Below are 24,066 nucleotides of genomic sequence, written 5' to 3'. Positions count from 1 at the left end.
GCTTTCAGCATCCGGTGTCAAGCGAAGAATCTAGAGCCTAACTTGAAGACTTGAAGATTGAATTGTCACTTCGCCAAGCAACCGATTGAAGAATTCTTCTCAAGACTTGAAGATCTCACAAGCTGCACTTCAAGCAAAGGAACTCTTCACAAACTACAAGCCGAAGACTTCACAAGCCGCCAGCTGAAGAATTCGAAAGCCGAAGATTTCATCAAACATCCAGTTTCACAGCCGAAGATTCTTCAATACGCTCGAGACTGAAAGTGACAACCTCCTTGATTCGAGAACAAGTTCATTAACCCTCGAAGCGAGCTTACGTCAGAGAGAATTAATCAAAGGATTATACATTAGAGATTGTAACACTCACATACATAAATACAAATACAAGTTCATAAATTCGAGTTTCTCTTATTGAATTTCTTGTCGAACAAATTGGCACGCCCAGTGGGACATCTCTACCTCTCATCTTTTTCTCTCAACCAAGAAGCGATGACATTCAAGGAAGCTTCATCCAAGATTGATGTTTCAAGCGACTCTTACTTGGGCCCAATTACTCGCAACCGAGCCAAAGAAATGATGGATGCCCTGTTCAACTCCAGCTCGGAGAGTGCATTCGCTCATTCCTCTACACATCACAAGGGGACATCTACTCCGAACGTCATGTACTCTATCATGATGGCTGATGCATCCACCATGGAAGAAAAAATGGCGGATATGGAGAAGAGACTCTGCATGCTGATGAAGATGGTTGAGGAAAAAGATTACAAGATCGCTTCCCTCATGAACAAGATCGAAGCTCAAGACGTTGCTGAATCCAACCAGAATCTTGCTGCAAAAGTCAGTGAGAAAAGAAAGAACACCGTGCAAGAAGAACAACAAGAATATTCTGCCTCAATTGCTTCACTGTCCGTCCAACAGCTCCAAGATATGATCACAAATTCGATCAGAGCTCAGTATGGCGGACCAACTCAAAATTCCCTCCTGTACTCCAAGCCGTACACCAAGAGAATTGACAATATGAGATTGCCAACAGGATATCAGCCTCCTAAGTTCCAACAATTTGATGGAAAGGGTAATCCAAAGCAACATATTGCTCATTTCGTCGAAACGTGTGAAAATGCTGGCACTAGAGGAGATCTACTGGTCAAGCAGTTTGTCAGGACGCTGAAAGGCAATGCCTTTGATTGGTACACAGATTTGGAGCCTGAATCAATCAGCAACTGGGAGCAACTGGAAAGAGAATTCCTAAATCGCTTTTACAGCACAAGACGAACTGTTAGCATGATGGAGCTAACCAGCACTAAGCAACGGAAAGATGAACCTGTTGTCGACTACATCAATAGGTGGAGAGCTCTGAGCCTCGACTGCAAAGACCGATTGACTGAAGTGTCTGCAGTAGAAATGTGCACTCAGGGCATGCATTGGGGACTCCTCTACATTCTCCAGGGAATAAAACCCCGAAGTTTTGAAGAACTAGCAACTCGTGCCCACGACATGGAACTAAGTATCGCTAGCCGAGGGAACAAAGATCATCTGGTCCCAGACCTCAAGAAGGAGGCATTACATGCAAGCCTTCACAATACACTTGGTGGCAAAAGCTGACCCAATCAAATATGTTTTATCTAGGCCAATTGTCTCAGGACGACTGGCTAAATGGGCAATCTTACTCCAACAGTACGACATTGTCTATGTTCCGCAAAAGGCAGTAAAGGAACAGGCCGTTGCAGATTTCTTAGCAGATCATTCAATTCCAACAGATTGGAAATTATCTGAAAGCTTGCCTGACGAGGAGATCTTCTATATTGAAATTACTGAGCCTTGGACAATGTATTTCGATGGTGCAGCTCGAAGAAGCGGTGCGGGGGCAGGTATAATCTTCATCTCGCCAGAGAAGCATATGTTGCCATACAGTTTCACTTTTGGCGAGTTGTGTTCAAATAATGTCGCTGAATACCAAGCACTCATTATCGGTCTCCAGATAGCCTTAGAAATTGGCGTGACATATATGTAAATTTATAGAGACTCGAAACTGATAATTAATCAATTGTTGCTTGAGTATGAGGTGAAACATGAAAGCCTAATACCTTACTTCAATTATGCCAGACAGTTGTTGGGAAATTTTGAAACTGTGACCATGGAGCACGTCCCAAGAGCTGAAAACAAGAAGGCCGATGCTTTGGCAAATCTGGCTACAGCTTTAACAATTTTGGAGGATGAAGTTGTAAATATCCCACTTTGCCAAAGATGGATCGTACCACCAACTGAAAGTGAGAGTGAAGAAGTAAATGCAATATCCGTCTATGTGATTGAAGAAGAAGATTGGCGGCAGTCAATTATAGACTATCTCCAACATGGAAAACTCCCTACAGATAACCGACATAGAACAGAAGTACGAAGGAGAGCAACTCGTTTCATTTATTACAAAGAAACTCTCTATCGCCGTTCGTATGAAGGTCTTTTCCTTCGATGCTTAGGAAAAGAAGAGTCGATAAAAGCTTTAGAAGAAGCCCACTCGGGCGTATGCGGGGCTTACCAATCTGGACCAAAGCTTCATTTCCAATTGAAAAGGATGGGCTACTATTGGCCTACAATGACTCGATGCAATATGCAAAGAAATGTGAGGCTTGTCAATTTCATGCCAACTTCATACATCAGTCTCCGGAGCCACTCCATCCAACTATAGCTTCATGGCCCTTTGAAGCTTGGGGACTCGATCTTGTTGGTCCTATAACTCCCAGATCATCAACGGGACATTCTTACATTCTCGCAGGAACAGACTATTTCTCAAGATGGGCTGAGGCTGTTGCACTAAAAGAAGCTAAGAAAGAAAATGTAGCTGATTTTATTCGCACCCATCTCATCTACCGTTATGGCATCCCGCATCGCATTGTCACAGATAATGGAAAACAGTTTTCCAACAGCCTAATAGAAAAATTATGTGAGAAATTTGGCTTCAAGCAATATAATTCATCCATGTACAATGCTGCGGCAAATGGGTTGGCAGAAGCGTTTAACAAAAGGCTATGTAATTTATTGAAGAAAGTGGTCTCCAAGTCCAAGCGAGACTGGCAGGAAAGAATTGGTGAAGCATTATGGGCGTATCGAACTACTTATCGCACTCCGACTGGTGCTACGCCTTATTCTCTTGTATATGGAGTAGAAGCCGTGCTCCCTCTAGAAAGAGAAATTCCATCTCTACAAATGGCGGTACAAGAAGGACTAACAGTGGAGGTTAATGCTCAGCTTCGTCTTCAAGAGTTGGAAGCATTGGATGAAAGAAGATTGGATGCCCAACAAGCGCTAGAATGTTATCAGGCTCGCATGTCTAAGGCTTTCAACAAAAGGTACGACCTCGATCATTTCAAGTTGGTGAGCTCGTACTTGCAGTGCGAAGACCAATCATTACAACTCGACATACAGGGAATAAGTTCACTCCAAAATGGGATGGACCCTATGTTGTAAAAGAAGTCTACACGAACGGAGCATACAAGATCGTGGATCAAGACGGCCTCAGAATTGGCCCAATCAACGGAAAATTCCTAAAGAAATACTATGCTTAAATTGTAACTGCTCCTTATCGCAAGAGCCTAAATTGCATGATACTCTTAGCCCACATGAGTTTAAAAGGTGAATGGCAAAAAAAAAAAAAATGTAAATGAACTACGTTATGACTTGATCTTTTTTTTATATAGAAAAAAAAGGTACGTAGGCAGCTTAGAGGAAACTTTAAGTTCAGTCCAAGAAAAAAAATGATGCAATTTATTATCATCTTGGTCATGAAAATATTTCTTCTTCGTAAAAAAAATATAATAAAAAAATAACGCCAATAATATAAATGAGTAAATAAACTGAGTCCATACATGTAATAATAATAAAAGAGCGAGAATGCAAAAGAAATCATGACATCATCTAAAATCGTGGCGCCCACTTGAAGTCTTTCAATTCCTGTTGCGCATCTGTCAAAAGTCCACGAAATGCCTCGAGTGATCTCACTACTGCATCATTAACAACTGGAGTGTTTTCAAGGTTGCTCATCCTCTCTCGCACTTTAGAAGCCTCAAGTTTCTGCTGGTCTAAACGCTCATTCTGTTCAAGAATAAACTTAGAAATCTCACTTCGTTTAGCCTGACAAACTTTAAGCTTGGCTTCCAACTCTTCCTCTTCTCGTAGCATGCGCGTGTGTTGTTGTTGTAGCTTGTCTTTCTCCTCAAGGGCGCTCTGCTCATCACATAATATCTTCTCCAAGCTAAAGTTGCACTCTTCCAGTTGACGGTCCTTACTTGCTAAAGTCAGCTGAGAAGAAACTGAAGACTGTAGGTTATTATAATCTGCAACCTTTTGAAAATAGTCACCTACAAAGTCTTTGAGAGACGCAAGGTTTATCGCTTTAGTCTCTGAAATGACATGAAAAATTTTGTGCGACTCTGGCTCAAGATAAGAAGCCTTATCAAGTGAAGTACAAACGAGCTTCTTATGTAGGCGATCCCACATGACTAAAGCAAGTTGCCATTGAACATCAGAAATCACAGTGTCCGCACAGAAGTTGGAGACTTCAGGAGCATCAACACATATCATCTTTTGGGCAGGAATAACATCCTTCAACAAAATTGGGGGAGCTACAACCTTGTCAGTTGGCGCCTTGTAACCTCCAACACAAGCAGCAGCAAGATCAGGGACATCGGGACTCATCAAAGATAAAAGACTACTTTCCTCCATATCTTCATGAATGAGATCATCCAAAGGTGACTATAAGTTGAATAAATAAGAGGATTGTTAAGAAAAGTAGTAATAATCATAGAAGACAAGACAAATACAAACAAGAAAATAAAAAGAATTACTCACCAAATGTGTAGAAGGAAGAGCAGGACATTCCGAAGCACTCACAACACTATCAAAGAATTTGTCATCACAAACTGCTACCGACTCCGATTTCTTTGATCTCTTCCAATGATGATCAATGTTGCTGCTATGACTCTCCTCATTATCTTCAGCAACAAACTGTTCAACATCTAAAAGATGAATTCTTTTCCCCCCATTGTCATCACCAACTTTCTTTGCAGGTTGTGGTTTATGAGGGGGAAGAGCGACACTGATTTTCAACTTTTGTATCCCTTCTTCAAGATAATCTTCATGTTTTACTAACCACCATTTTGTATAACGGGGAGTGACTTGGTTATGCGGATTGAGTGAACGTGCAGGGAGACGTACTTGAGATGATGTCCGAGTCAAAATACAAATTCGCCAATGATGCAACACACTATCCAAGCTGGCTGGAGGAACCTCTTCGCTCAAATCCTTTGGTATATCTTGATAAAACCCGAACTGTCGACCGAACCGATAAGGACTATAAGCCTCAACGACCATCGAACCCGAGCTTCGTGATGATAAGAAACATGACCGCAAGCTTGAGAAGAGTGATAAATTATGAAATGAAAGTCGCTCGTTACCTTTCAAATCCTCATCTTTATTCCTAGATTGAAGAGTTGCATGCCATGATATATATCTTCCCCTGTGAATCATATCACGAGCTTTGACAGCGCTGAAGTACTTAGCTCCACCTCCCCCAGAATAATCAACCATCATAGGACCTCTAACTGGCACATAAGTTTTGAAATGTGTGTTGAAATAATGAGCAAGCCAACCATGAATGTAATGTATAGGAAAGCAAGCACCTGAATTCCCAGCAGAAGGCGACGCATTATGGATCTGGCCGAGCCCACGATAAATGTTGGCCAAAACAGGAACAGCAAGGCTAAATGAGATCCCTTCGGCCATATAACTAGCAGTTTTGAAAACTTCTGGGCGAAGAGACAAATTCTTACTAGGGAAGACAAATACACATAACCAGCAGGAAAGAAAAGCGGCCAAATACGTTTTTTCCCTCCATTCATCTTCTATACCCAACTCGTCAAATAACTTAATTTCCCCCGCAGACCAGTCACGACGTACAAAAGAAGTCCCGTCTGGATTATGGGTTGAACGAGGTCGAGAATTCTTTTGTGTCCTTCGAGTGGGTGGCTTCGTGTACTTTCGATCTCCTTTAAACCAGAAAGAGATCCACAATTTGACATGGACTCGAAAGTAAACCCCCTCGTTAGATGCTACATGATGATAAGCGGCAAAAAGATACTCACAGCTTTTCGGGAGATAATCATCATCTTTAGACGTCGCTAACAACTCCGAACGACATGGAACAACTTCATCATAAAACCTGCCTTTAATAGGAAGTCCTCCTAATCTCCACATATCCCACAAAGAGATGGATAACTCTCCTGATGATGTGTGAAGAGTATTGGTTGAAGGACACTAAGCTTCACAAAACACTCGAATTATGTCGTTGTTACGATCATAGGTGTACAAAGAAGCCAGAACAGCATCTAACAAATATGTACGTTGTAGTGTATCCTCGTTCCTGGCGACCGTGAATTCTAACCATTCCCAATAATAGGGAATATAAAAGAATTCTCCATGAAGTTTTAACATAGGACCCCAACGAGCCGAGCCTTTGATGATTCGACGACCTAGTGTCGACTCTGGATTTGAACTTGGCTCTTTATTATGTAGGGGAGAGTCTAAAAACCATGCTGCCAAAGAAGGATCCCGAGTCAATGATTTCTCTCTAGACCATCTCGATAAATGGCCAAAATTATCTAAATGAGGCCAACCCTTCGGATTATGTATCGACTCCTCAACTTGAAGGATAACTCCATTCTTGAACGACTGGTCTTTGTCCTTCAAAATGACTAAACACCTTTTCTTAGGATCAGGGTGTTCTGCAAAATATATCATGATCCTGCACACAAAAAAATGGTGTTTAGAAGGTAACATTATGATGACAAAACTTAAAAAAAAAAAAAAGTAAACAAAGGCGACCATTGCGGACTTAGGAACACCTCAACCAGCGAAAGAGGCGTTAACCTACTCAGCAATGAAATCACTGCGGGGTTGCCAAAAGGTGACCGTTGCTGACCTAGGAACACCTCAACCAGCGGAAGAGGCGTTAACCTACTCAGCAATGAAGTCACTGCAAGGGCAGATAGGAGGTGACCACCGCTGACCTAGGAACACCTCAACCAACGGAAGAGGCGTTAACCTACTCAGCAATGAAGTCACTGCAAGGCAGACAGGAGGTGACCACCGCTGACCTAGGAACACCTCAACCAGCGGAAGAGGCGTTAACCTACTCAGCAATGAAGTCACTGCAAGGGCAGACAGGAGGTGACCACCGCTGACCTAGGAACACCTCAACCAGCGGAAGAGGCGTTAACCTACTCAGCAATGAAGTCACTGCAAGGCAGACAGGAGGTGACCATCGCTGACCTAGCAACACCTCAACCAGCGGAAGAGGCGTTAACCTACTCAGCAATGAAGTCACTGCAACGGCAGACAGGAGGTGACCACCGCTGACCTAGGAACACCTCAACCAGCGGAAGAGGCGTTAACCTACTCAGCAATGAAGTCACTGCAACGGCAGACAGGAGGTGACCACCACTGACCTAGGAACACCTCAACCAGCGGAAGAGGCGTTAACCTACTCAGCAATGAAATCACTGCATAGCAAATGTGATTACCGGGGGGATACCTATGAATCAAAGAATATACATATGTGCATATAAAGAAACAAGATGCATAAAATTGGCCATGGATACAAGGGTCTGAGGACACAATTTACCTCTCAAGAAGCCGACGAAGTTGGATATTACGGTGGCAGTTGTAGATAAATTTGCAAATCTCAATTCCTAAAAGATAATAATTAGAATAACAATAATTAAAATTAAAAAAATATATAGTAATAAATAAATAAAGCATAAAACAAGCCAAATAAAAAAAATTAATGTACAGTATTTGTAAAAATGGAGAACCGTGGTAACTAGTAGGTTAATGATTAAAAAAAAAATCATTCACTCTCCCATACAAAACATAAAGTTAGAATAAAAAAAAAGGAGATTTCTTACCGACGGCGGGAGTGACAAGCAAAGGAAGAGTATGACGACAACAATAACACAAAGGACTGGATGGAAAATAAAGCGACACGAGCAAAGTTGGAGATTTTTTTAAAATAAACGAGTCTCATTAGATTCTCACCGACGATGCGAAATGAAGACGAATAAATGAAGACTATGACCTCAACAATGATACAAAATGCTGCATAAAGAAGAGAAATATATCATGAAAAGAAGAAGAAGAAAAAAAAGAAAAAAAGTATTACAGACCTGAAAGCTTCCACAAGAGTAACGATGTTTCTTCGATTTAGCTCCACAAAACTGGAGGAAAACGTCAATCAGACTTGGAAAGAAATAGAAAAGTCTCAATCGTGTGAAGTCAAAACTAAACTTCTTTCTTTTGGATTTAATATTTCACTTTGTTAATACTAAGGATGGAGATTTAAGAAACCATAAATGTCGTTCAATAAGCACAAACAATTGGGAACATATATGAAGAATTGACAAACAAAAAAAAAAGAAAAAAAATATAAAATCACAACACCCGAAGATTGGACGTTCGGCGGCGACGTTTAAGGAATTATTCGGCAGGATTTCAAGAAACTATTCGTTTCAGTCGGGGTTGGGCGTCCTGCGTTCAGTGTTCAGCGGCGGCGTACGACGTTGGACGAGAAGTTCCTGCTGGCTCTAGCGTTCAGCGGCGGTGTTCGAACACTCAGCAGTAGACGAGAGAAATTTTGTGTTTTGCGACGTGGGAACACAAATATACCGCCGGCGAAATGTTGGAAAATTGAAGACAAAATTAGCATATTTTGGATGGTCAAGGCCCGTGGATGGTTAAATAAAATTTGGCAAATCCCAAAATTCAAGCGAAATTTAAATCACAAATTTCGTTTGAAATCAAATCTTGGATGATTTATTTTCCATTCAAATTAGATGCCTTTTTTGCCAAAGAATTATTCCTTTTCGTAAATTCTTTGCTCAAATAAAAAAAAGAAGAAGGGGGTGTAAAAAAAAAAAAGTCAAACTTAACCCCCAAATCGTGAAAAAAAAAACATCGCATAATATTTGTCCAATTTATGACATGTTGCAAATCTTATATGTCATACTTTACCCAGATATTCTACTCCAAAATTCAGAGGTATCAGTAGAAATTTGATCGAAAAAAAAAAGAAAGATCAAATCAAAATCAAAAGTCGGCGCCAAAGCTGATATGTACGTTAAATCAAACTTATGAACCATACTTCATATTTTGATCAAATGTCACATATTACATTTTTCTTTTTCGAGACCCACACACAGATATACGTGCATAAATCTCGAAAAGGGGGCATTTGTTGACGGAGAAATTTCAACTAATCACTAAATGCCATGTCACAATTTTAAATTATATTTAAGACCAATCATAAAATTACACGTGTCCTAATTAATTTAAATTGTGTCCTAAATCAATGGATGAAATAATGCCACGTGTCTCTCCTATGGCCATCCGATGAAATCGATTAATCGGACCAAACCCATAAGGAGATTGGACTCAAGCCCATGGCCCATATGTGACCCACCAAGCCTCTATAAATAGAGAGAGTCACATCCCATTGAGGGGATCCAGAGGGGAGGCATTCAGAGGATTGAGAAGAATTGCAGACTCAGAGCTTTCAGCATCCGGTGTCAAGCGAAGAATCTAGAGCCTAACTTGAAGACTTGAAGATTGAATTGTCACTTCGCCAAGCAACCGATTGAAGAATTCTTCTCAAGACTTGAAGATCTCACAAGCTGCACTTCAAGCAAAGGAACTCTTCACAAGCTACAAGCCGAAGACTTCACAAGCCGCCCGTTGAAGAATTCGCAAGCCGAAGATTTCATCAAACATCTAGTTTCACAGCCGAAGATTCTTCAATACGCTCGAGACTGAAAGTGACAACCTCCTTGATTCGAGAACAAGTTCATTAACCCTCGAAGCGAGCTTACGTCAGAGAGAATTAATCAGAGGATTATACGTTAGAGATTGTAACACTCACATACATAAATACAAATACAAGTTCATAAATTCGAGTTTCTCTTATTGAATTTCTCGTCGAACAGCACCAAAAACATCATTTAAGAGGTTGAAAATTTATAATTCTTCTTTCATATTTCTAATAAAGTGATAAAAATTTGGAGTTTTTTTTTTCGGTTGATAACTTTTCTGTCCTTTTTATAAATTTTTACAAAGTCACGCGTATAATGTTATGTAAATTTATCATTGGTCAATTTTAGCATTAGTGGTGGTGAGAGAAAATTTTGAAAAATGTTAAAATTTTAAGTACTTAATAGAAAATTTTTAAATAATAAAGACTAAATCTAAAGAAAAAAAATACTCTTAAATATTAGGGACTAAAACCTATATTTAGCCTTTTGATTCATCTACAATTATTTTTTTTTTCTATTTTAATCTAGGTACTTACAAAATGTCTATTTTAGTACTTGTACTTTTATTTATTTATGTTTCTATTTGAACTCTTAAAAACAAAATAACTTCAATGATTAAAATTTAAAATTGTTATTTTTTATAAAAAAATAATTAAAATAGAAATTTTGAAACTTGGAAGAACCAAAATAAAAAAAAAGCTTCAAAGCTTGAAGAACCGAAATGAATGTTTATAAATTTATCTGGTGAAAGTATGTTTTTTTATCCCTAAAATTTATATTTACCTTCTAATTTGTCTTCTAGAGTTAGATATTTTTTTTAGTTTAAATTTGATATTTCCTTATTTCATTTTAATCTTTTTTCAGTACTAATTGCTTTTAGTGGGAGATAAATATTTTATTTTAAGCACTTATTTTATTTATTTATCTAATTAATAGATACCTAGATAAATATTTAAATATTTTTTTATTTGTGTTTTGAATTCAACCATGGAAATGAGAGAATTTAAACCTTAAACATGGGATTGACCCATATAAATTAGGCAAATATTGTAGGTTAGATATTGAAATTTTCAAATGATTACAGGTCTTCTTCTCATGATTAATGAAATTTTATGACAATGACATATAGTGCGGAGTGAAAGAAATAAACCAAAATATATATACAAGAGGAAGCATGAAAAATGGAAAATTGACGAATTTGACCTAAAAAAAATTTAGGTTTTGCTCAAATAACCAGCACTTGGAAAATTCACTTTTCTAACCCATGTGATTATTTTTTAAAAAATAAGAGAATGTAAATTTACTATCATACTCATGATTTTAAAGGTAACTATTTAGGACTTTTTTTTTCTCTTATTCCTTGATTGTACGTGGAATTGGAAGGATTTCTCAAACACTTCCTCTTCGTTTTCATCTCTCTCTTAAAAACAAACCAGCCGCCCTCCCTTCTCTCCATCTCGCTCTCTTCTCTCGCTCTCCATCTCACTCTCTTCTCTCGCAATCTTGCGGTGTCTCGCTATGAGCTCTCCCACGATTGAACGAACTTGGGCAGAACCTGGACGTGAATTGAAGGATCTCAGGCGTGAATTGTGTTGGATCGGTATGACAACCCTAGAGGGGGTGAATATGGTTTAATTAAACTTTATAAACTTTTTAACACGATGGACTCAATTTAAACAAATAAGTACATTTTTTATGAACAAATGATTTTAACACAAAATAAATTAAAAATACAAACAACCTAATTAGTTTCATCACTCAAATAATTCAAATACAAATATTGACCATAAACATGAATAACAAATTCGAACAATTAATTTCATGCAATTTGTAATAAAGAAAATTAATTGCAAAAATAAAATAGAGACGGGTTAGAGAAAATGACACTGGATATTTATAGTGGTTCGGCAACAATCGATTTGCTCCACTAAGAAACTTGACTATTTCCACGGCTTAGAGTCCAACCGGTACAATGTTTTTTTTCTGGAAGCAAGAACAAACCCGATTATTTCCATGGTTTAAGATCAAACTGTTAGAACGCTCTTTTTCAGGCTCAAGAGCAACCCTTACAAAGATTTGAAATTTGAAGAACCAACTTACAAACTCTCTCAAGAGTAGATATACAAATTTTTGTTCACAAATTTGTAAGAAAAATCTTACAAATAAGACCCTCAATTTGGCTAAGAGAAAAAAAACTGGAAGCACAAATATCTCTCAAATAAAATCTCCCACAACATGGAATATTGAAGCTTTTGGAGGGATGAACAAGGGATGAATTGGAGAGAAAATTGGGAGAGAAAATGTTGTTAAATTTTGAGAGAACGAAGGATTTAAATAGAAGAATAAAAAATTGGAAAGAAATTTGAAATCCAAATTAAATTTGAGCAATTAGATCTTTAATGATTGAAAATCAAAGTTGAGATTTAATTAAATAAAATAATAATTGATTTTGAAAATATAATATAATATAATAAAATAATATATTTTATACATATGTGTCTAAACGGTAAATTCTTGTTTTTTTCTTCTTCTTTCTTTTCATGTCAGCGCTCTGCTGATTTTTTTTTCCAACGGTTGGTGCTCTTTCTTTTCCTTTTTTTCTTTTAATTTCTTTTCTTTTCTCATTCCTTTTATAAACTAAAAAATTTCAGCTCGTCACATGTCTTCTCTTCTTGTAGGATTCAACTGCCACGTTATTTGCTTTGGAAATTTATCCTTTTAACTTTATTTGGCTATAACTTTTTCCTTTGAACTCTGATTTGGGTAATTCAAAATCCGTATGAATCCTTATTTCGAATTCTATGCTATGGACCTTCAAAACATTAAAATTGTCAATAAACAAAATAAACATTATCTATAAATCATATAATATGATTGGAGTTTACAATAAATTTATGTTTTATAACAATAATTCTTACACAAAAAAATAATTAATACTAAGTGTATTTATTATCATCAAAACATTAATTAATTAAATTAATTAACCGAGATTAAGGGTTGAAAAGCCAACAAATTGAAGGATCTTGGACGTACTCGGGCGTGAATTGAACGAACTCGAAGAAAACAAATCGTTTTACTTATAAAAATTTAATGTAGGATCAAGATAATTTAAGTAATATGTGAATCAATTAAATTAAATTATCTCGAAGATTCGTAAACAAAATATGACAACAAAAATCTCCTAGAAAATCGGTAGTTTGAGGAAAATAGGGAAAATCGGTTGTAAACTTAGAATATCCGAAATCTTGAGGCAGAAAGAGAGAGGCAGGGAGAAAACAGAGAGAAAAAGAAAAGGAGAGTGTAGCAGTCCTGAAGGGCTTCCTTATTATTTTAAATTGTTTGAAAATAAGTAAAACATGAATTTAGGTTAGGAGAGTGAGTTTTTTTTTATAATTTGATTATTTGAGCAAAATCTAAACTTTTTAAAGTCAATTTGATCGATTTCCCATGAAAAATCATTGAAAATAGATCAAAATATAATATATATAAAAATTTAAGAATTTTAACAATTTAACCGACAATTGTATTTGATCTCTCGAACTTTAATATTAAGTTCGGAATTCAATCATTGTCATTAAAATCTTTTAACAAACAAAAAAAACAAAAAAATAGTGATTTGTTTTTTTTCTTTTTTTGGGTTATTCGACCTTTACGAGCTCTTTCTTATTTAAATTATTCCTTCACATGAGACCTATGCCCACGTTTTTCTTTTATTTATATTTTTTAGTACAATAAATATAGATTAAATAAAATAAAATCTTTTAAACTAAAAAAATACTATACTAGACATGTACATTGATCAATCGGGTCGATTTCTGGGCTAAAACAGACCACCCTTTCTATCCCTCTATCACTAACCGACCAACCAATTGGTTCAGTTGGTTGATTTTTGTCCAAATCGACTTTCATTTTATCTTAAATACACTTTTGTCGGGATTGGTGACGCATTGCGCCGGTGAGTGATGAGGGAAGGCCCAATGGGGGAAGGAGGCCGGAAGGACTGAGATGGTGTTGGTCAACAGGGTAGATCAGAAGGCGTGAGGGTGAGGGAGTGAGGTTGCCCTAATTTTGTTATTCACGTGAATGGAAAAAAATAGAAAGTGCTTAACATGATTAAGTGATTTACCCCTTTTAAGTTATATACATAATTTTGTTGTGTGTGTGTATATATATATACTAGTTAGTAACACGTGCGATGCACGTGAAATTTATCATCTTATTACTATTTACTTGGAGTAATTTTGTCATTCAAATACAAACTCTTTTTATTACCATCCCTCTAAATTTCTTTAATTTTCTCTCCCTTTTTCTATCTCCACCCACTAACATATAAAATGTAAGATTTAGATTTTGTATAGTTTGCAAATTGATTTTTGAAATACATCTAATGTATATTATTTTCCTTTGATCTAATTTATAAATAGATTTTCTTATTTAATATAGCTTCTTTAGAAACGTATCAGTACCAATTTTTAGATGACCACCACTAAATTTTTGACAAAGAAAATGATATTTTAAAAAAAATATTAAAGATGAGTGCTAAGGAATCAATATTTAAATCTTTCTAAAAAGGATCTTAACAGGGTGCAAGCATGTAATCCTTAAAATACACACGTTTGAAAAGAAAGAAAGAAAAAAAAAAAAAGAGAGGCTAAAGCCTATAGTTTTGATGGGGAAGGTTTTTTAATATTCAATATCTATCTCTTCCCACTTACCAATTACAACTTCAGATAAAACTTCTTAAATCACTTAAAAAAATTTCTCTTGAGTTAGGTAATTGTCTCCTCTGTAATTCAAGTGTAAATGTAGTTCTGATGACTTGAAAAATTGGAACCACCACAAAAAAAAAAAAAACTGAAAAAAGAATGAAGAACAGACAAAATTAGAGAGATTTGGTATTAAAAATGGAAAGGCAGACTACCTTGGATTAATGATGACGATGAGAGTATAGTTTTTAAAGTCACAGTTGCGCTGGTTCTTTGAATGATAATAGAGATTTATGGGTTATAGAGGTGTGGTTGATCAAATTATCACGGGCATATCCTTTCTACATTATCCTGCAATCCACCTGCGAAGTAGTTCATATTCGTCCTTGAGCCAATGACGACCTTGTGACACACCTACTAATTCTTCTGCGAATTTCACATCGGAAAAAAAAAAAATCAACCCAGTTTTCATCGAATTATTCTTTCCCTAACCTAATTTTGTCCATGGTATGATCTACAGTTCGATGATGATCACCTTTTCATTCATTGCCAACAAATCTTCTCCTGAACAAAAAAACGAAAGTAGAGAGAAGAAAATTCAACAATGATAATTCCAAAAAAATACACGAATTCAAAGAGAGAATAGAATAGCACACTTGAGAGCAAGGAGAGGAACAGAGGCAAACTGAGGATTTGGTGATCGTTGAATGGAGAGGATAGAGCAGGATTTATAGCAACAATGTTGGATACAAATTCCAATAGAAATGCTGAGCCATTAGATTTGGGAATCCAAATCGTCTGAAAAAAAATGGAAAGAGAAAGATTAAATTGAAGTAAGTCACGGGCATGTTTTTTTGTGGATTTTCTTTGGTTCTCCTTCTCCCATATTCTGTCAACTTTCTTTTCCTTTGATTTTTTTTTTAATTTTAATTTTAATTTCTTCGTTTTGAAACGGGACATTTTAAAAATTAATTATATCACACTCAAGATGATTATATTTATTAGAATATAAATGGTTTACCATTGTCTTTCTAATTTTATAACAGTTTTGGTTCAGGGAATTTGTCTGACCTGAAAAAAATATGCCTCTTAGATTATTAATATTTTCAAGCGGCAGAAAAGTTTCTGTGGATTGTTAATATAAGGGATAATTTTTTTCCCACTTGTTTTCCTAATGATGCCAATAGACATTATTCTATACACGTAATCCTTGATGGTCTTTAATAAAGTTCATTTTGTTTAAAAAAAATTACAAACAGTTACTTTTCTTAGTGGGTCGATAAGATGTGCACTTTCATGGCCACATTTAATAACTTCCTTTATTAATAAATAAATTATATATAAAAAAAATGAGTAGGGAGTGAATGACAAAATTGCCATCAACATAATAAGGAAAATATTTAAAGTTAGAGGGCAAAATAGGGAGATAAAGTTTCTCCTTATAGCCCCTTTTATATATACTATAGATATATTTCGATCGGTCAGTTGTTTGGGGTATATTAATTGTGACCGATCTATACTAAAAAAAAAAATTGTAACCGACCGATCGGTTTGGAAGTACCAAAACCGACAGGTTATAAAAATAGATCGACCGACATCTATTCGATCTGTTTTAATTGATTGGTTCGATTTTTTGACCTACCATATACACCCCTAGCTTTTATTATACTTGTGTTGGCTTTTTATTTATAGTTTCTTAATTAGAACAATAAATTCCATCTAAAAATACTTTGTTTGTCCACATCTATAACTATGAGATGAAATATAAAATAGTGTAATTGTGCCTCGTACAAATATCACTTCGTTGTTGGATTTGTAAGGAGTGCAAATAAAGTCCCACATTGAATAGGGAAGTGAATGATTATGTGTATATAAGATAGGACAATTATCTCCATTGGTATGAGACCTTTTTGGTGAAACTAAAAGCAAAGCCACGCTATACGACACCAGGTGTTTCCACAATGTTGGTCCGTGTAGCAAGTGATCTATCTAGAGTTTAAAGATGATTTTTTTTTTCTTTAGAAAAGAATCTCTAATTAATTTGATGTTTAAAGTATTTGATCTTGAAAGGCCCATGTTGGTTGATTGGACACATTAGGATGATTAATCATGTAGGGTATATTTGTCAACAAAAATAAAAATGGTAGAACATAATAGGGTGACAACAAAAAAATGCTGCACTAAATTAAGTAACTGTACTTTATTCTTTTGTTTACTGAGGCATGTGATTTTCCAGTAAGCTATTAAATCTTTTTTTAAAAAGTCAAATTATAAATTTATTTTTTTAATGTATTTAATTTTCTTTAAACCCTATTTTTTAAAACTTTTTTTTAATACAAAAACATGTGAGATAGCGAAGATTCGAACTCACGACTTCCTGATCGAAGATAAGTGTCTTAATTAGTTGAACTAAGTTTAGATTAGTCTAACCTCCAAAACTTTTAATTACGTCATTCAATTTAGAATTACATTTCTATTTAGTTTTAAAATAATACCTCTAAAAAACGTTAATATGACATGTTTAATAACCTATTATGTTATCTAATCACATCATGCTAACTCAATCAAACTCTGTCTAAATGGTGTTGACAATATATTCTAAAAATAACTACAGTTCACAGTTTAAGAATGTAATTGAAAATTTTTTAATTTTCGTAAATTAAATAGAAACAAACGTTTGAGATGTCGATACCAATTTTATAGTTTTAACTTTTTTTTTTTAATCTTGATTTTCTTATAAATCTCAATAACAAGAAAGGCCTTTTTTTGTTTGTCCAAATTCTTCAAAATGTTCTTAGATCCTTGTATGTTGCACCCTTTTAAGATTATTCTTTTATCCTACTAAGAGTTTGTGTTTCTTTTGAAAAAGTTGAAGAGAATGAATTCCAAACAAGTGAAACTCTTTGCGTTCTTGGTTGCTAAGAAGAGAATCAAAGATCATGTGTTTAATTAAGTGGAAAATTCCTTTAAACAACTTTCTTTTAAAAAAATCTTTTATATACCTTCTATTTTAGTGTTGTATTCTCTGTCTGAATAAGAGAATGGGTAGTTTGTTATTCTATTCTGATCATTTTGAGGGTTGAATAGAGTTGCTAAAAATTTGTTTGCAAAACTTAAAATAATTCTAATTTAGACCAATCCAATAAGTAACTTAAAATCAACTCGCCTATTATAATTTTACCCAATTTAATTAAACGACAAGTAATTTAACTAACAAAAATTATTCAAGCAATGGAAATATAAGTGTAAAGAAGAGAGATGATACTAAAAGTTGTTACAGTGGTTAAAAAGTACTTATTTCACCCCTAGGATTATTCAGTAGTTTACTACTCCATGTTAAAGATCTCACGTTGAAAAGAAAATGGACCTAACAATGGTTTTCCACAAATTTATCTATTTCTTTTTCTTATCTTTCTTCTTTCTTAATCTCAGCTGTCACATAATTCATTTTCCTGCTAACCAATTATCCAAGCAAAAACCATATTTCTCTTCTTGAATTTTTTGCTCTCAAAATTTTCATTCTCTCCTATGTCCATCTCTTTTCATGAGAAATACATTAGAGGATGACTCTTCAGTCATTGATTTAATGCAAAATTTGTGTAAATCTACCTTAATGAGGTACTTTCCTTTGTATTTCTTATTTTTATATCGATCATTTGAGATTTTGTATTAAGGTGTGGGTGTACCTTGGGATTGTGAAAATGGTTTGATCTTGAAAATGAGCATGGTTTGATTTTGAACCAGTGAAAATGATCGGTTTAGGTTTGAACCTAAACCTACAAAATGATTTATAGATGTTTACTCTTGAACCTATAAAAAGAATGGTTGATCAGTTGTTTCTTACTCGCAAGAGAGTCGACACAGTAAAAGAAGTAAGAAGGAGTTGTGGAGAGTGAGGAGTAGGGGAATGGGGGTTTTCGAACCACTATAAAAAATTCTGGTGTCATCTCTTCCCTTACTCTCTTTAATTTATGCATTTAAATTACGTTTGATTTTTACAATTGTTTGTTATTATCGTCTTACTTTTTAAAATTGAAAAGTTGGTAAGCAACCCAATTTACTCCTCAAATATTGTCATACGATCCTACATCTTGCTCCTTCTCTAAGGTCGAAGGTTCAAAAGAGAGGAGGTGCAAGAGATTTAGCCAATATAGGACTTTATTTGCCATCACCTTACAAACGAAATAAAGGTCTTTAAGCCATTTAATCCATAATCCAAGGGGGGAGTTTAAATGCCGAGAAAATGAGATAAAAACTTGGATTAAAAAGGAGAATTAAAGTTTGAAAAGTCCGGGAGCACAAAGGCCGTCTTCCAATCTTCTTTGGGCTATAACTTTCGATCTAAAACGCGTTGAAATTGTCTTTTCAAACTTTATTCCATTGATACTTTAAAATACTAAAATATTCGTAAATAAAATTTGTTATTATTGAAACATTTGGTAGAATTGAAATTCTTAAAAAGCTAACGACTAATATAAATCGTATATTTTAATTTCCTTTCGAGTAAGTTGAATATAACTTATGAAATAATATTTTTTTGTTGTTGTGATGTTTGGTTACATAACTAGTAAGTAGCTTATAAAAAAAAACTTGAAACATCACATTAGAGAGAGATCATTAGAGGAGGCTACAATAGTGTTGATAGTTTTTTACTAGAAAGAAATTACAAGATGTATTTTAAACGATTATTAGAAGATCTATACATATTTTAACCTGCATGCAACAATTATAAGGCAACCACATTGAAGCGACTGCATTCAATAATTTGTCCACTTTAAAAGTATTTTTAGGACAAGCATTGAGTTTTACTTTTTCTTTCTCAAAATACTTATTAGAAAAGTGTTTTACTTGCAAACACTTTTTATTTTCCAAATAATGCTTCTAAAACTTCAATATTACATCTATTGTTGCTATACTTCAAAATATTTCCAGTAATCCCTTATCTTAACTTCACTCTTACAAATATACATTGTTTGGGGAGAGAATACTCTGAGCGTGGAGGACCCCTATTGGTGCTCCAAGATGACTCATGAGTCATGCCCAGCTCGGACGCCCGAGATCACCACCGCTAGCGTTGACAGATGCTAAGTATGAGGGCCGAGGTGAACCTAACCGAGGTCCGACCTACCGGAAAGCTCGGTGGGGGCCGATGTGAGCTACTGTCAGCGGCGTGATTATCGGGCATAACCGTCGGTCCCGAGATTACCGGGTGTAACCGACGGTCCTGAGATTACCGGGTGTAACCGTCGCGAGATTAGCGGGACTACCACCCATAAGTAGAGGACTTCACTCCACGATCAGGTACGATGATTTCTGACCTCGAACTAAACTGGGAATCCGACCTATACTGACTTGATCGTCGGAGTGCTCACCTTTTTGTGCAGGTCCGCCCAAGTATTCAGATCGGTCCGGAGGCCGAGTTCGAGCTGCAATCTGAAATACACTGTTGTGCATATCCTTGCATAAACATTTGGCGCCGTCTGTGGGAAAGACAATCTAAGTCATCCCAATCCTTTTAAACCAATACGCGAGCGAAAATGGTTCAACCAGTAAACTCGACCAATACGGCAGATCGAAGGACTCTAGCTGCCAGCGATGCCCACCAGAGGGAGGTCGGAGCAGCAGTGGTAGAGGGGCAAGGTCATGACGGCCTAGCAACAGAACCCCTCCGCAGGTCGGCACGAATCACCGCGCCTGTCCTACCACCTGCGCACCCAAGGACATCCAAGGCCACCCGTGGCCGAGGTGGGACCTCTAAGAAGGGCGCCCGGGGTCCAGCCCCGGCTCCACCAAGTGAGAACTTTGACGCACTCCAGAGAGAAATGGAGGCAATGCGCACACAAATGCGGTCCATGGAGGAAATGTATAATGAGATGATACTAGCTGCAGGCGCAGGGTCCCGATCTGAAAATCGAATGACGCGCATTGACATACGCGAGCAAAAGGGTTCCCACCTCGGCCCAGTCAAGGAGGAACATCCCGAAGACAACGAGAGCGAGGGACACACTCGCCAGAGAGGAGACCTTCGTGAACACCTCAACAGAAAGAGAGGCTCATCTTTCCGAAAAGGACAGTCACCATCCCGCTCACACAGGAGCTCCAACCAGCAGGCTGAATCCTCTTACAACCCAGCAACTCCCGCAGGGGTGATCACAAGGGCGGAGTTCGACCAGCTGAGGGGCAAGCTCGACGCTCAGGTGGAGGCCTTAAAGGCCAAATGTGAGCAGAAAGAAGGTTCACTGAACGATGGCGACTTGGGAGAATCGCCATTCACCTCGGACGTTTTGGAAGCACCGATCCCTCCGAAGTTCAAAGCTCCTACCGTGAAGCCTTATGATGGGTCGAAGGACCCCAAGGATTATGTTGAGGTCTTTGAAGGCCTCATGGATTTCCAAGCGGCATCAGACGCAATCAAATGTCGCGCCTTTCAGATCGCGCTTACTGGCAGCGCGCGATTGTGGTATCGGAGACTGCCAGCCAGGTCGATCTCGACCTACTCTCAGCTGAGAAGGGAGTTCCTCGCCCAGTTCTCTTCTCGGCATTATGACAAAAAGACAGCGACCCATCTCGCCACCATCAGACAGAAGGAGGGTGAGACGCTGCGGGAATATGTCACTAGATTCCAGGAGGAGCAATTGAAGGTCGCACACTGCTCCGATGACTCGGCCATGTGCTATTTTCTCACCGGTCTAGCCGACGAAGCCCTCACGGTGAAACTTGGAGAGGAGGCCCCGGCCACCTTCGCCGAGGTGCTTCAGAAGGCGAAGAAATTCATCGATGGACAGGAGCTCCTCCGAACCAAAACCGACCGACCAGAACGAAAGATCGGCCGGGGCAGAAGTGGAAAAGATATAGAAAAGGCAGATCCGAAGTCCAAGGACAAGGGATCTTTTTCCAGCGGCCGAGCGGAGTATCGAAGGGCGGAGAACGGACCTACCAGGAGCCGACCTTACGAACGCTTCACCCCTACCACGATTCCAATTTTCGAGATCCTAACGAGCATCGAGGAGTCTGGAATGGAAAAACTACTCAAGCGTCCTGAGAAGCTTCGGGGAGCCCCGGAAAGGCGCTGCAAGGACAAGTATTGCCGCTTCCATCGGGAGCACGACCATAACACGTCGGACTGCTGGGAGTTGAAGCGCCAAATTGAGGATCTAATTCAAGATGGCTACTTCAAGAAATTTGTGGGAAAGCCCAGGACCAGCTCGGCAGAGAAAAAGGAAGAGCGGAAGCGTTCGAGGACGCCGCCCCGGTGCACTAACCGACCTGCGGTCATCAATACCATTTTCGGAGGGCCAAGCGGGGGTCAGTCCGGACATAAAAGAAAGGAGCTAGCTCGTGCAGCCAGGCGCGAGGTGTGCATCATTAGGGAGCAGAGGCCGACCTGCCCAATCACCTTCGACAGTACAGACTTAGAGGAGGTCCACCTGCCTCACAATGATGCACTTGTGATCGCTCCCTTGATTGATCATGTGGTGGTCATGAGGGTGCTGATAGACGGAGGCGCATCTGCTAACATCCTGTCCTTACCGACCTACCTCGCCCTGGGTTGGACGAGGTCGCAATTGACGAAAAGCCCGACACCGCTGGTTGGGTTCTCTGGAGAATCGGTCATCCCAGAGGGTTGCATCGACTTGCCAGTCACACTTGGGCAGGACCAAACTCAGGTCACCCAAATGGCCGAGTTCGTGGTCATTGACGGTAGATCGGCCTATAACGCCATCTTTGGGAGACCCATCATCCACTCATTTCGGGCCATTCCCTCGACACTTCATCAAATTTTGAAGTATTCCACCCCCAATGGCGTGGGCACGGTTCGAGGAGAACAGACCGCTTCGAGGGAGTGTTATGCCTCCGCACTCAAAGGCTCATCGGTCTGCGCCCTCGAAACTCTCGCCGGTAGGGATGGGACGCTCGAGTTCGAGGCCGACCTGCCGAGGCGGGAGTTTGCCGCACCCACTGAGGAGCTCGAGCTTGTTCCTCTGCTTAGTCCCGAGAAGCAAGTAAGCATAGGAACCAAGCTGGGGGCCACCGACAGAGAGGAGCTAATCCACTTCCTCAGATCCAACTCGGACGTCTTTGCGTGGTCCCATGAGGACATGCCTGGCATTGACCCGAAAATTATGACGCATCGCCTCAGCATAGATCCGTCATTCCGACCTGTAAAGCAAAAAAGAAGACGTATAAACAAGGAGCGGAGTGATGTAATTGTTGAGGAAGTTAGCAAACTTTTGAAAGCTGAATACATAAGAGAAATTTCGTATCCCGAGTGGCTCTCCAATGTTGTATTAGTTAAAAAATCTAACGGAAAGTGGAGAATGTGCGTAGATTTTACGAACTTAAATAAGGCATGCCCGAAAGATTGCTTCCCACTGCCGAGGATTGATCAGCTCGTGGACGCCACAGCCGGGTACGAACTGCTCACCTTCATGATGCATGTCCCCGATCAAGATCATACCGCATTCATAACAGACCAAGGTCTGTACTGTTACAAGGTCATGCCCTTCGGTTTAAAGAACGCAGGAGCGACCTACCAGAGAATGGTGAACAAAATTTTCGCCAAGCAGATCGGCCGGAATATGGAGGTGTATGTGGACGACATGTTCGTCAAAAGCAAGCAGTCGAAGTCACATCTCTCCGATCTGACCGAAGCCTTCGAGGTTCTGAGGACATATCAAATGAAGCTCAACCCAGCTAAATGTGCCTTTGGAGTCTCTTCGGGAAAATTCCTTGGCTTCATGGTGAACAACTGGGGAATCGAGGCCAACCCCGAAAAGATTAAAGCCGTGATCGAGATGGAGGCACCTAAGACGCTGAAGCAGCTTCAGTGCCTCAATGGCAGGATTGCGGCCCTGAACCGGTTTGTTTCAAGATCGACAGATAAGTGCCTTCCTTTCTTCAAAGTCCTACGAAAGAAAGGGTCGTTTGAATGGACAGCGGAGTGCGAGCAAGCATTTCAGCAGTTGAAAAGCTACCTCTGTTCGGCACCTTTGCTCGCCAAGCCCATGCCGGGGGACAAGCTCCAATTGTACTTTGTAGTGTCTGACAGCGCCGTCAGCTCGGCCCTAATCAGGCAAGAGGAAGCGCGGCAAAACCCGGTCTACTACACAAGCAAGGCTATGACCGAAGCCGAGACCAGATACCCTCAAATGGAAAAGTTGGCTCTTGCTTTAGTCACCTCGGCCCGACGGCTTAAACCATACTTCCAAGCCCATACTGTGGTGGTGCTCACTAACTTGCCCCTAAAAAACATCTTCCATAAGCCAGAAGCTTCTGGATGCCTGATGAAGTGGGCAATGGAGCTAAGTGAGTACGACATCCAGTTCGAACCCAGAACTGCGTTGAAAGGACAAGCAGTGGCAGATTTCATAGCCGAGCTCACACCACCTTCCGAGCTGAGCGAGTCCGACCTACCGTGGACAATCTATGTCGACGGATCCTCCAATGAGAAGGGGTGCGGGGCTGGGGTCCTCTTGCTCGGACCAGGAGGCGAGCGATTTGAGTATGCC

General features: G+C 38.7%; 1 long non-coding RNA gene across 3 annotated transcripts; it reads right to left on the bottom strand.

The window, feature by feature from the left end:
* Positions 1-11,182: 11,182 nt before the first annotated feature.
* LOC148210684 (uncharacterized) lies at positions 11,183-15,395 on the bottom strand. Of its 3 annotated transcripts, none has more exons than XR_015791343.1 (3): positions 15,214-15,372; positions 14,773-15,121; positions 11,183-11,462 (listed from the first exon to the last, which is right to left on the bottom strand). It is a non-coding gene; the product is annotated as an uncharacterized LOC148210684 (long non-coding RNA). The 3 variants fall into 3 exon arrangements; XR_015791342.1 differs by lacking the exon at positions 11,183-11,462 and adding an exon at positions 11,745-12,663 and having other exon boundaries at positions 15,214-15,371; XR_015791341.1 differs by lacking the exon at positions 11,183-11,462 and having other exon boundaries at positions 14,401-15,121; positions 15,214-15,395.
* Between the last annotated feature and the right edge of the window lie 8,671 nt (positions 15,396-24,066).

Source organism: Momordica charantia (assembly GCF_013281855.1).
Source record: "Momordica charantia cultivar OHB3-1 chromosome 6 unlocalized genomic scaffold, Mcharantia_2.0 BLBB01000006.1, whole genome shotgun sequence".
Lineage (NCBI taxonomy): Eukaryota > Viridiplantae > Streptophyta > Magnoliopsida > Cucurbitales > Cucurbitaceae > Momordica > Momordica charantia.
This window is presented reverse-complemented; position numbering and strand designations above follow the sequence as displayed.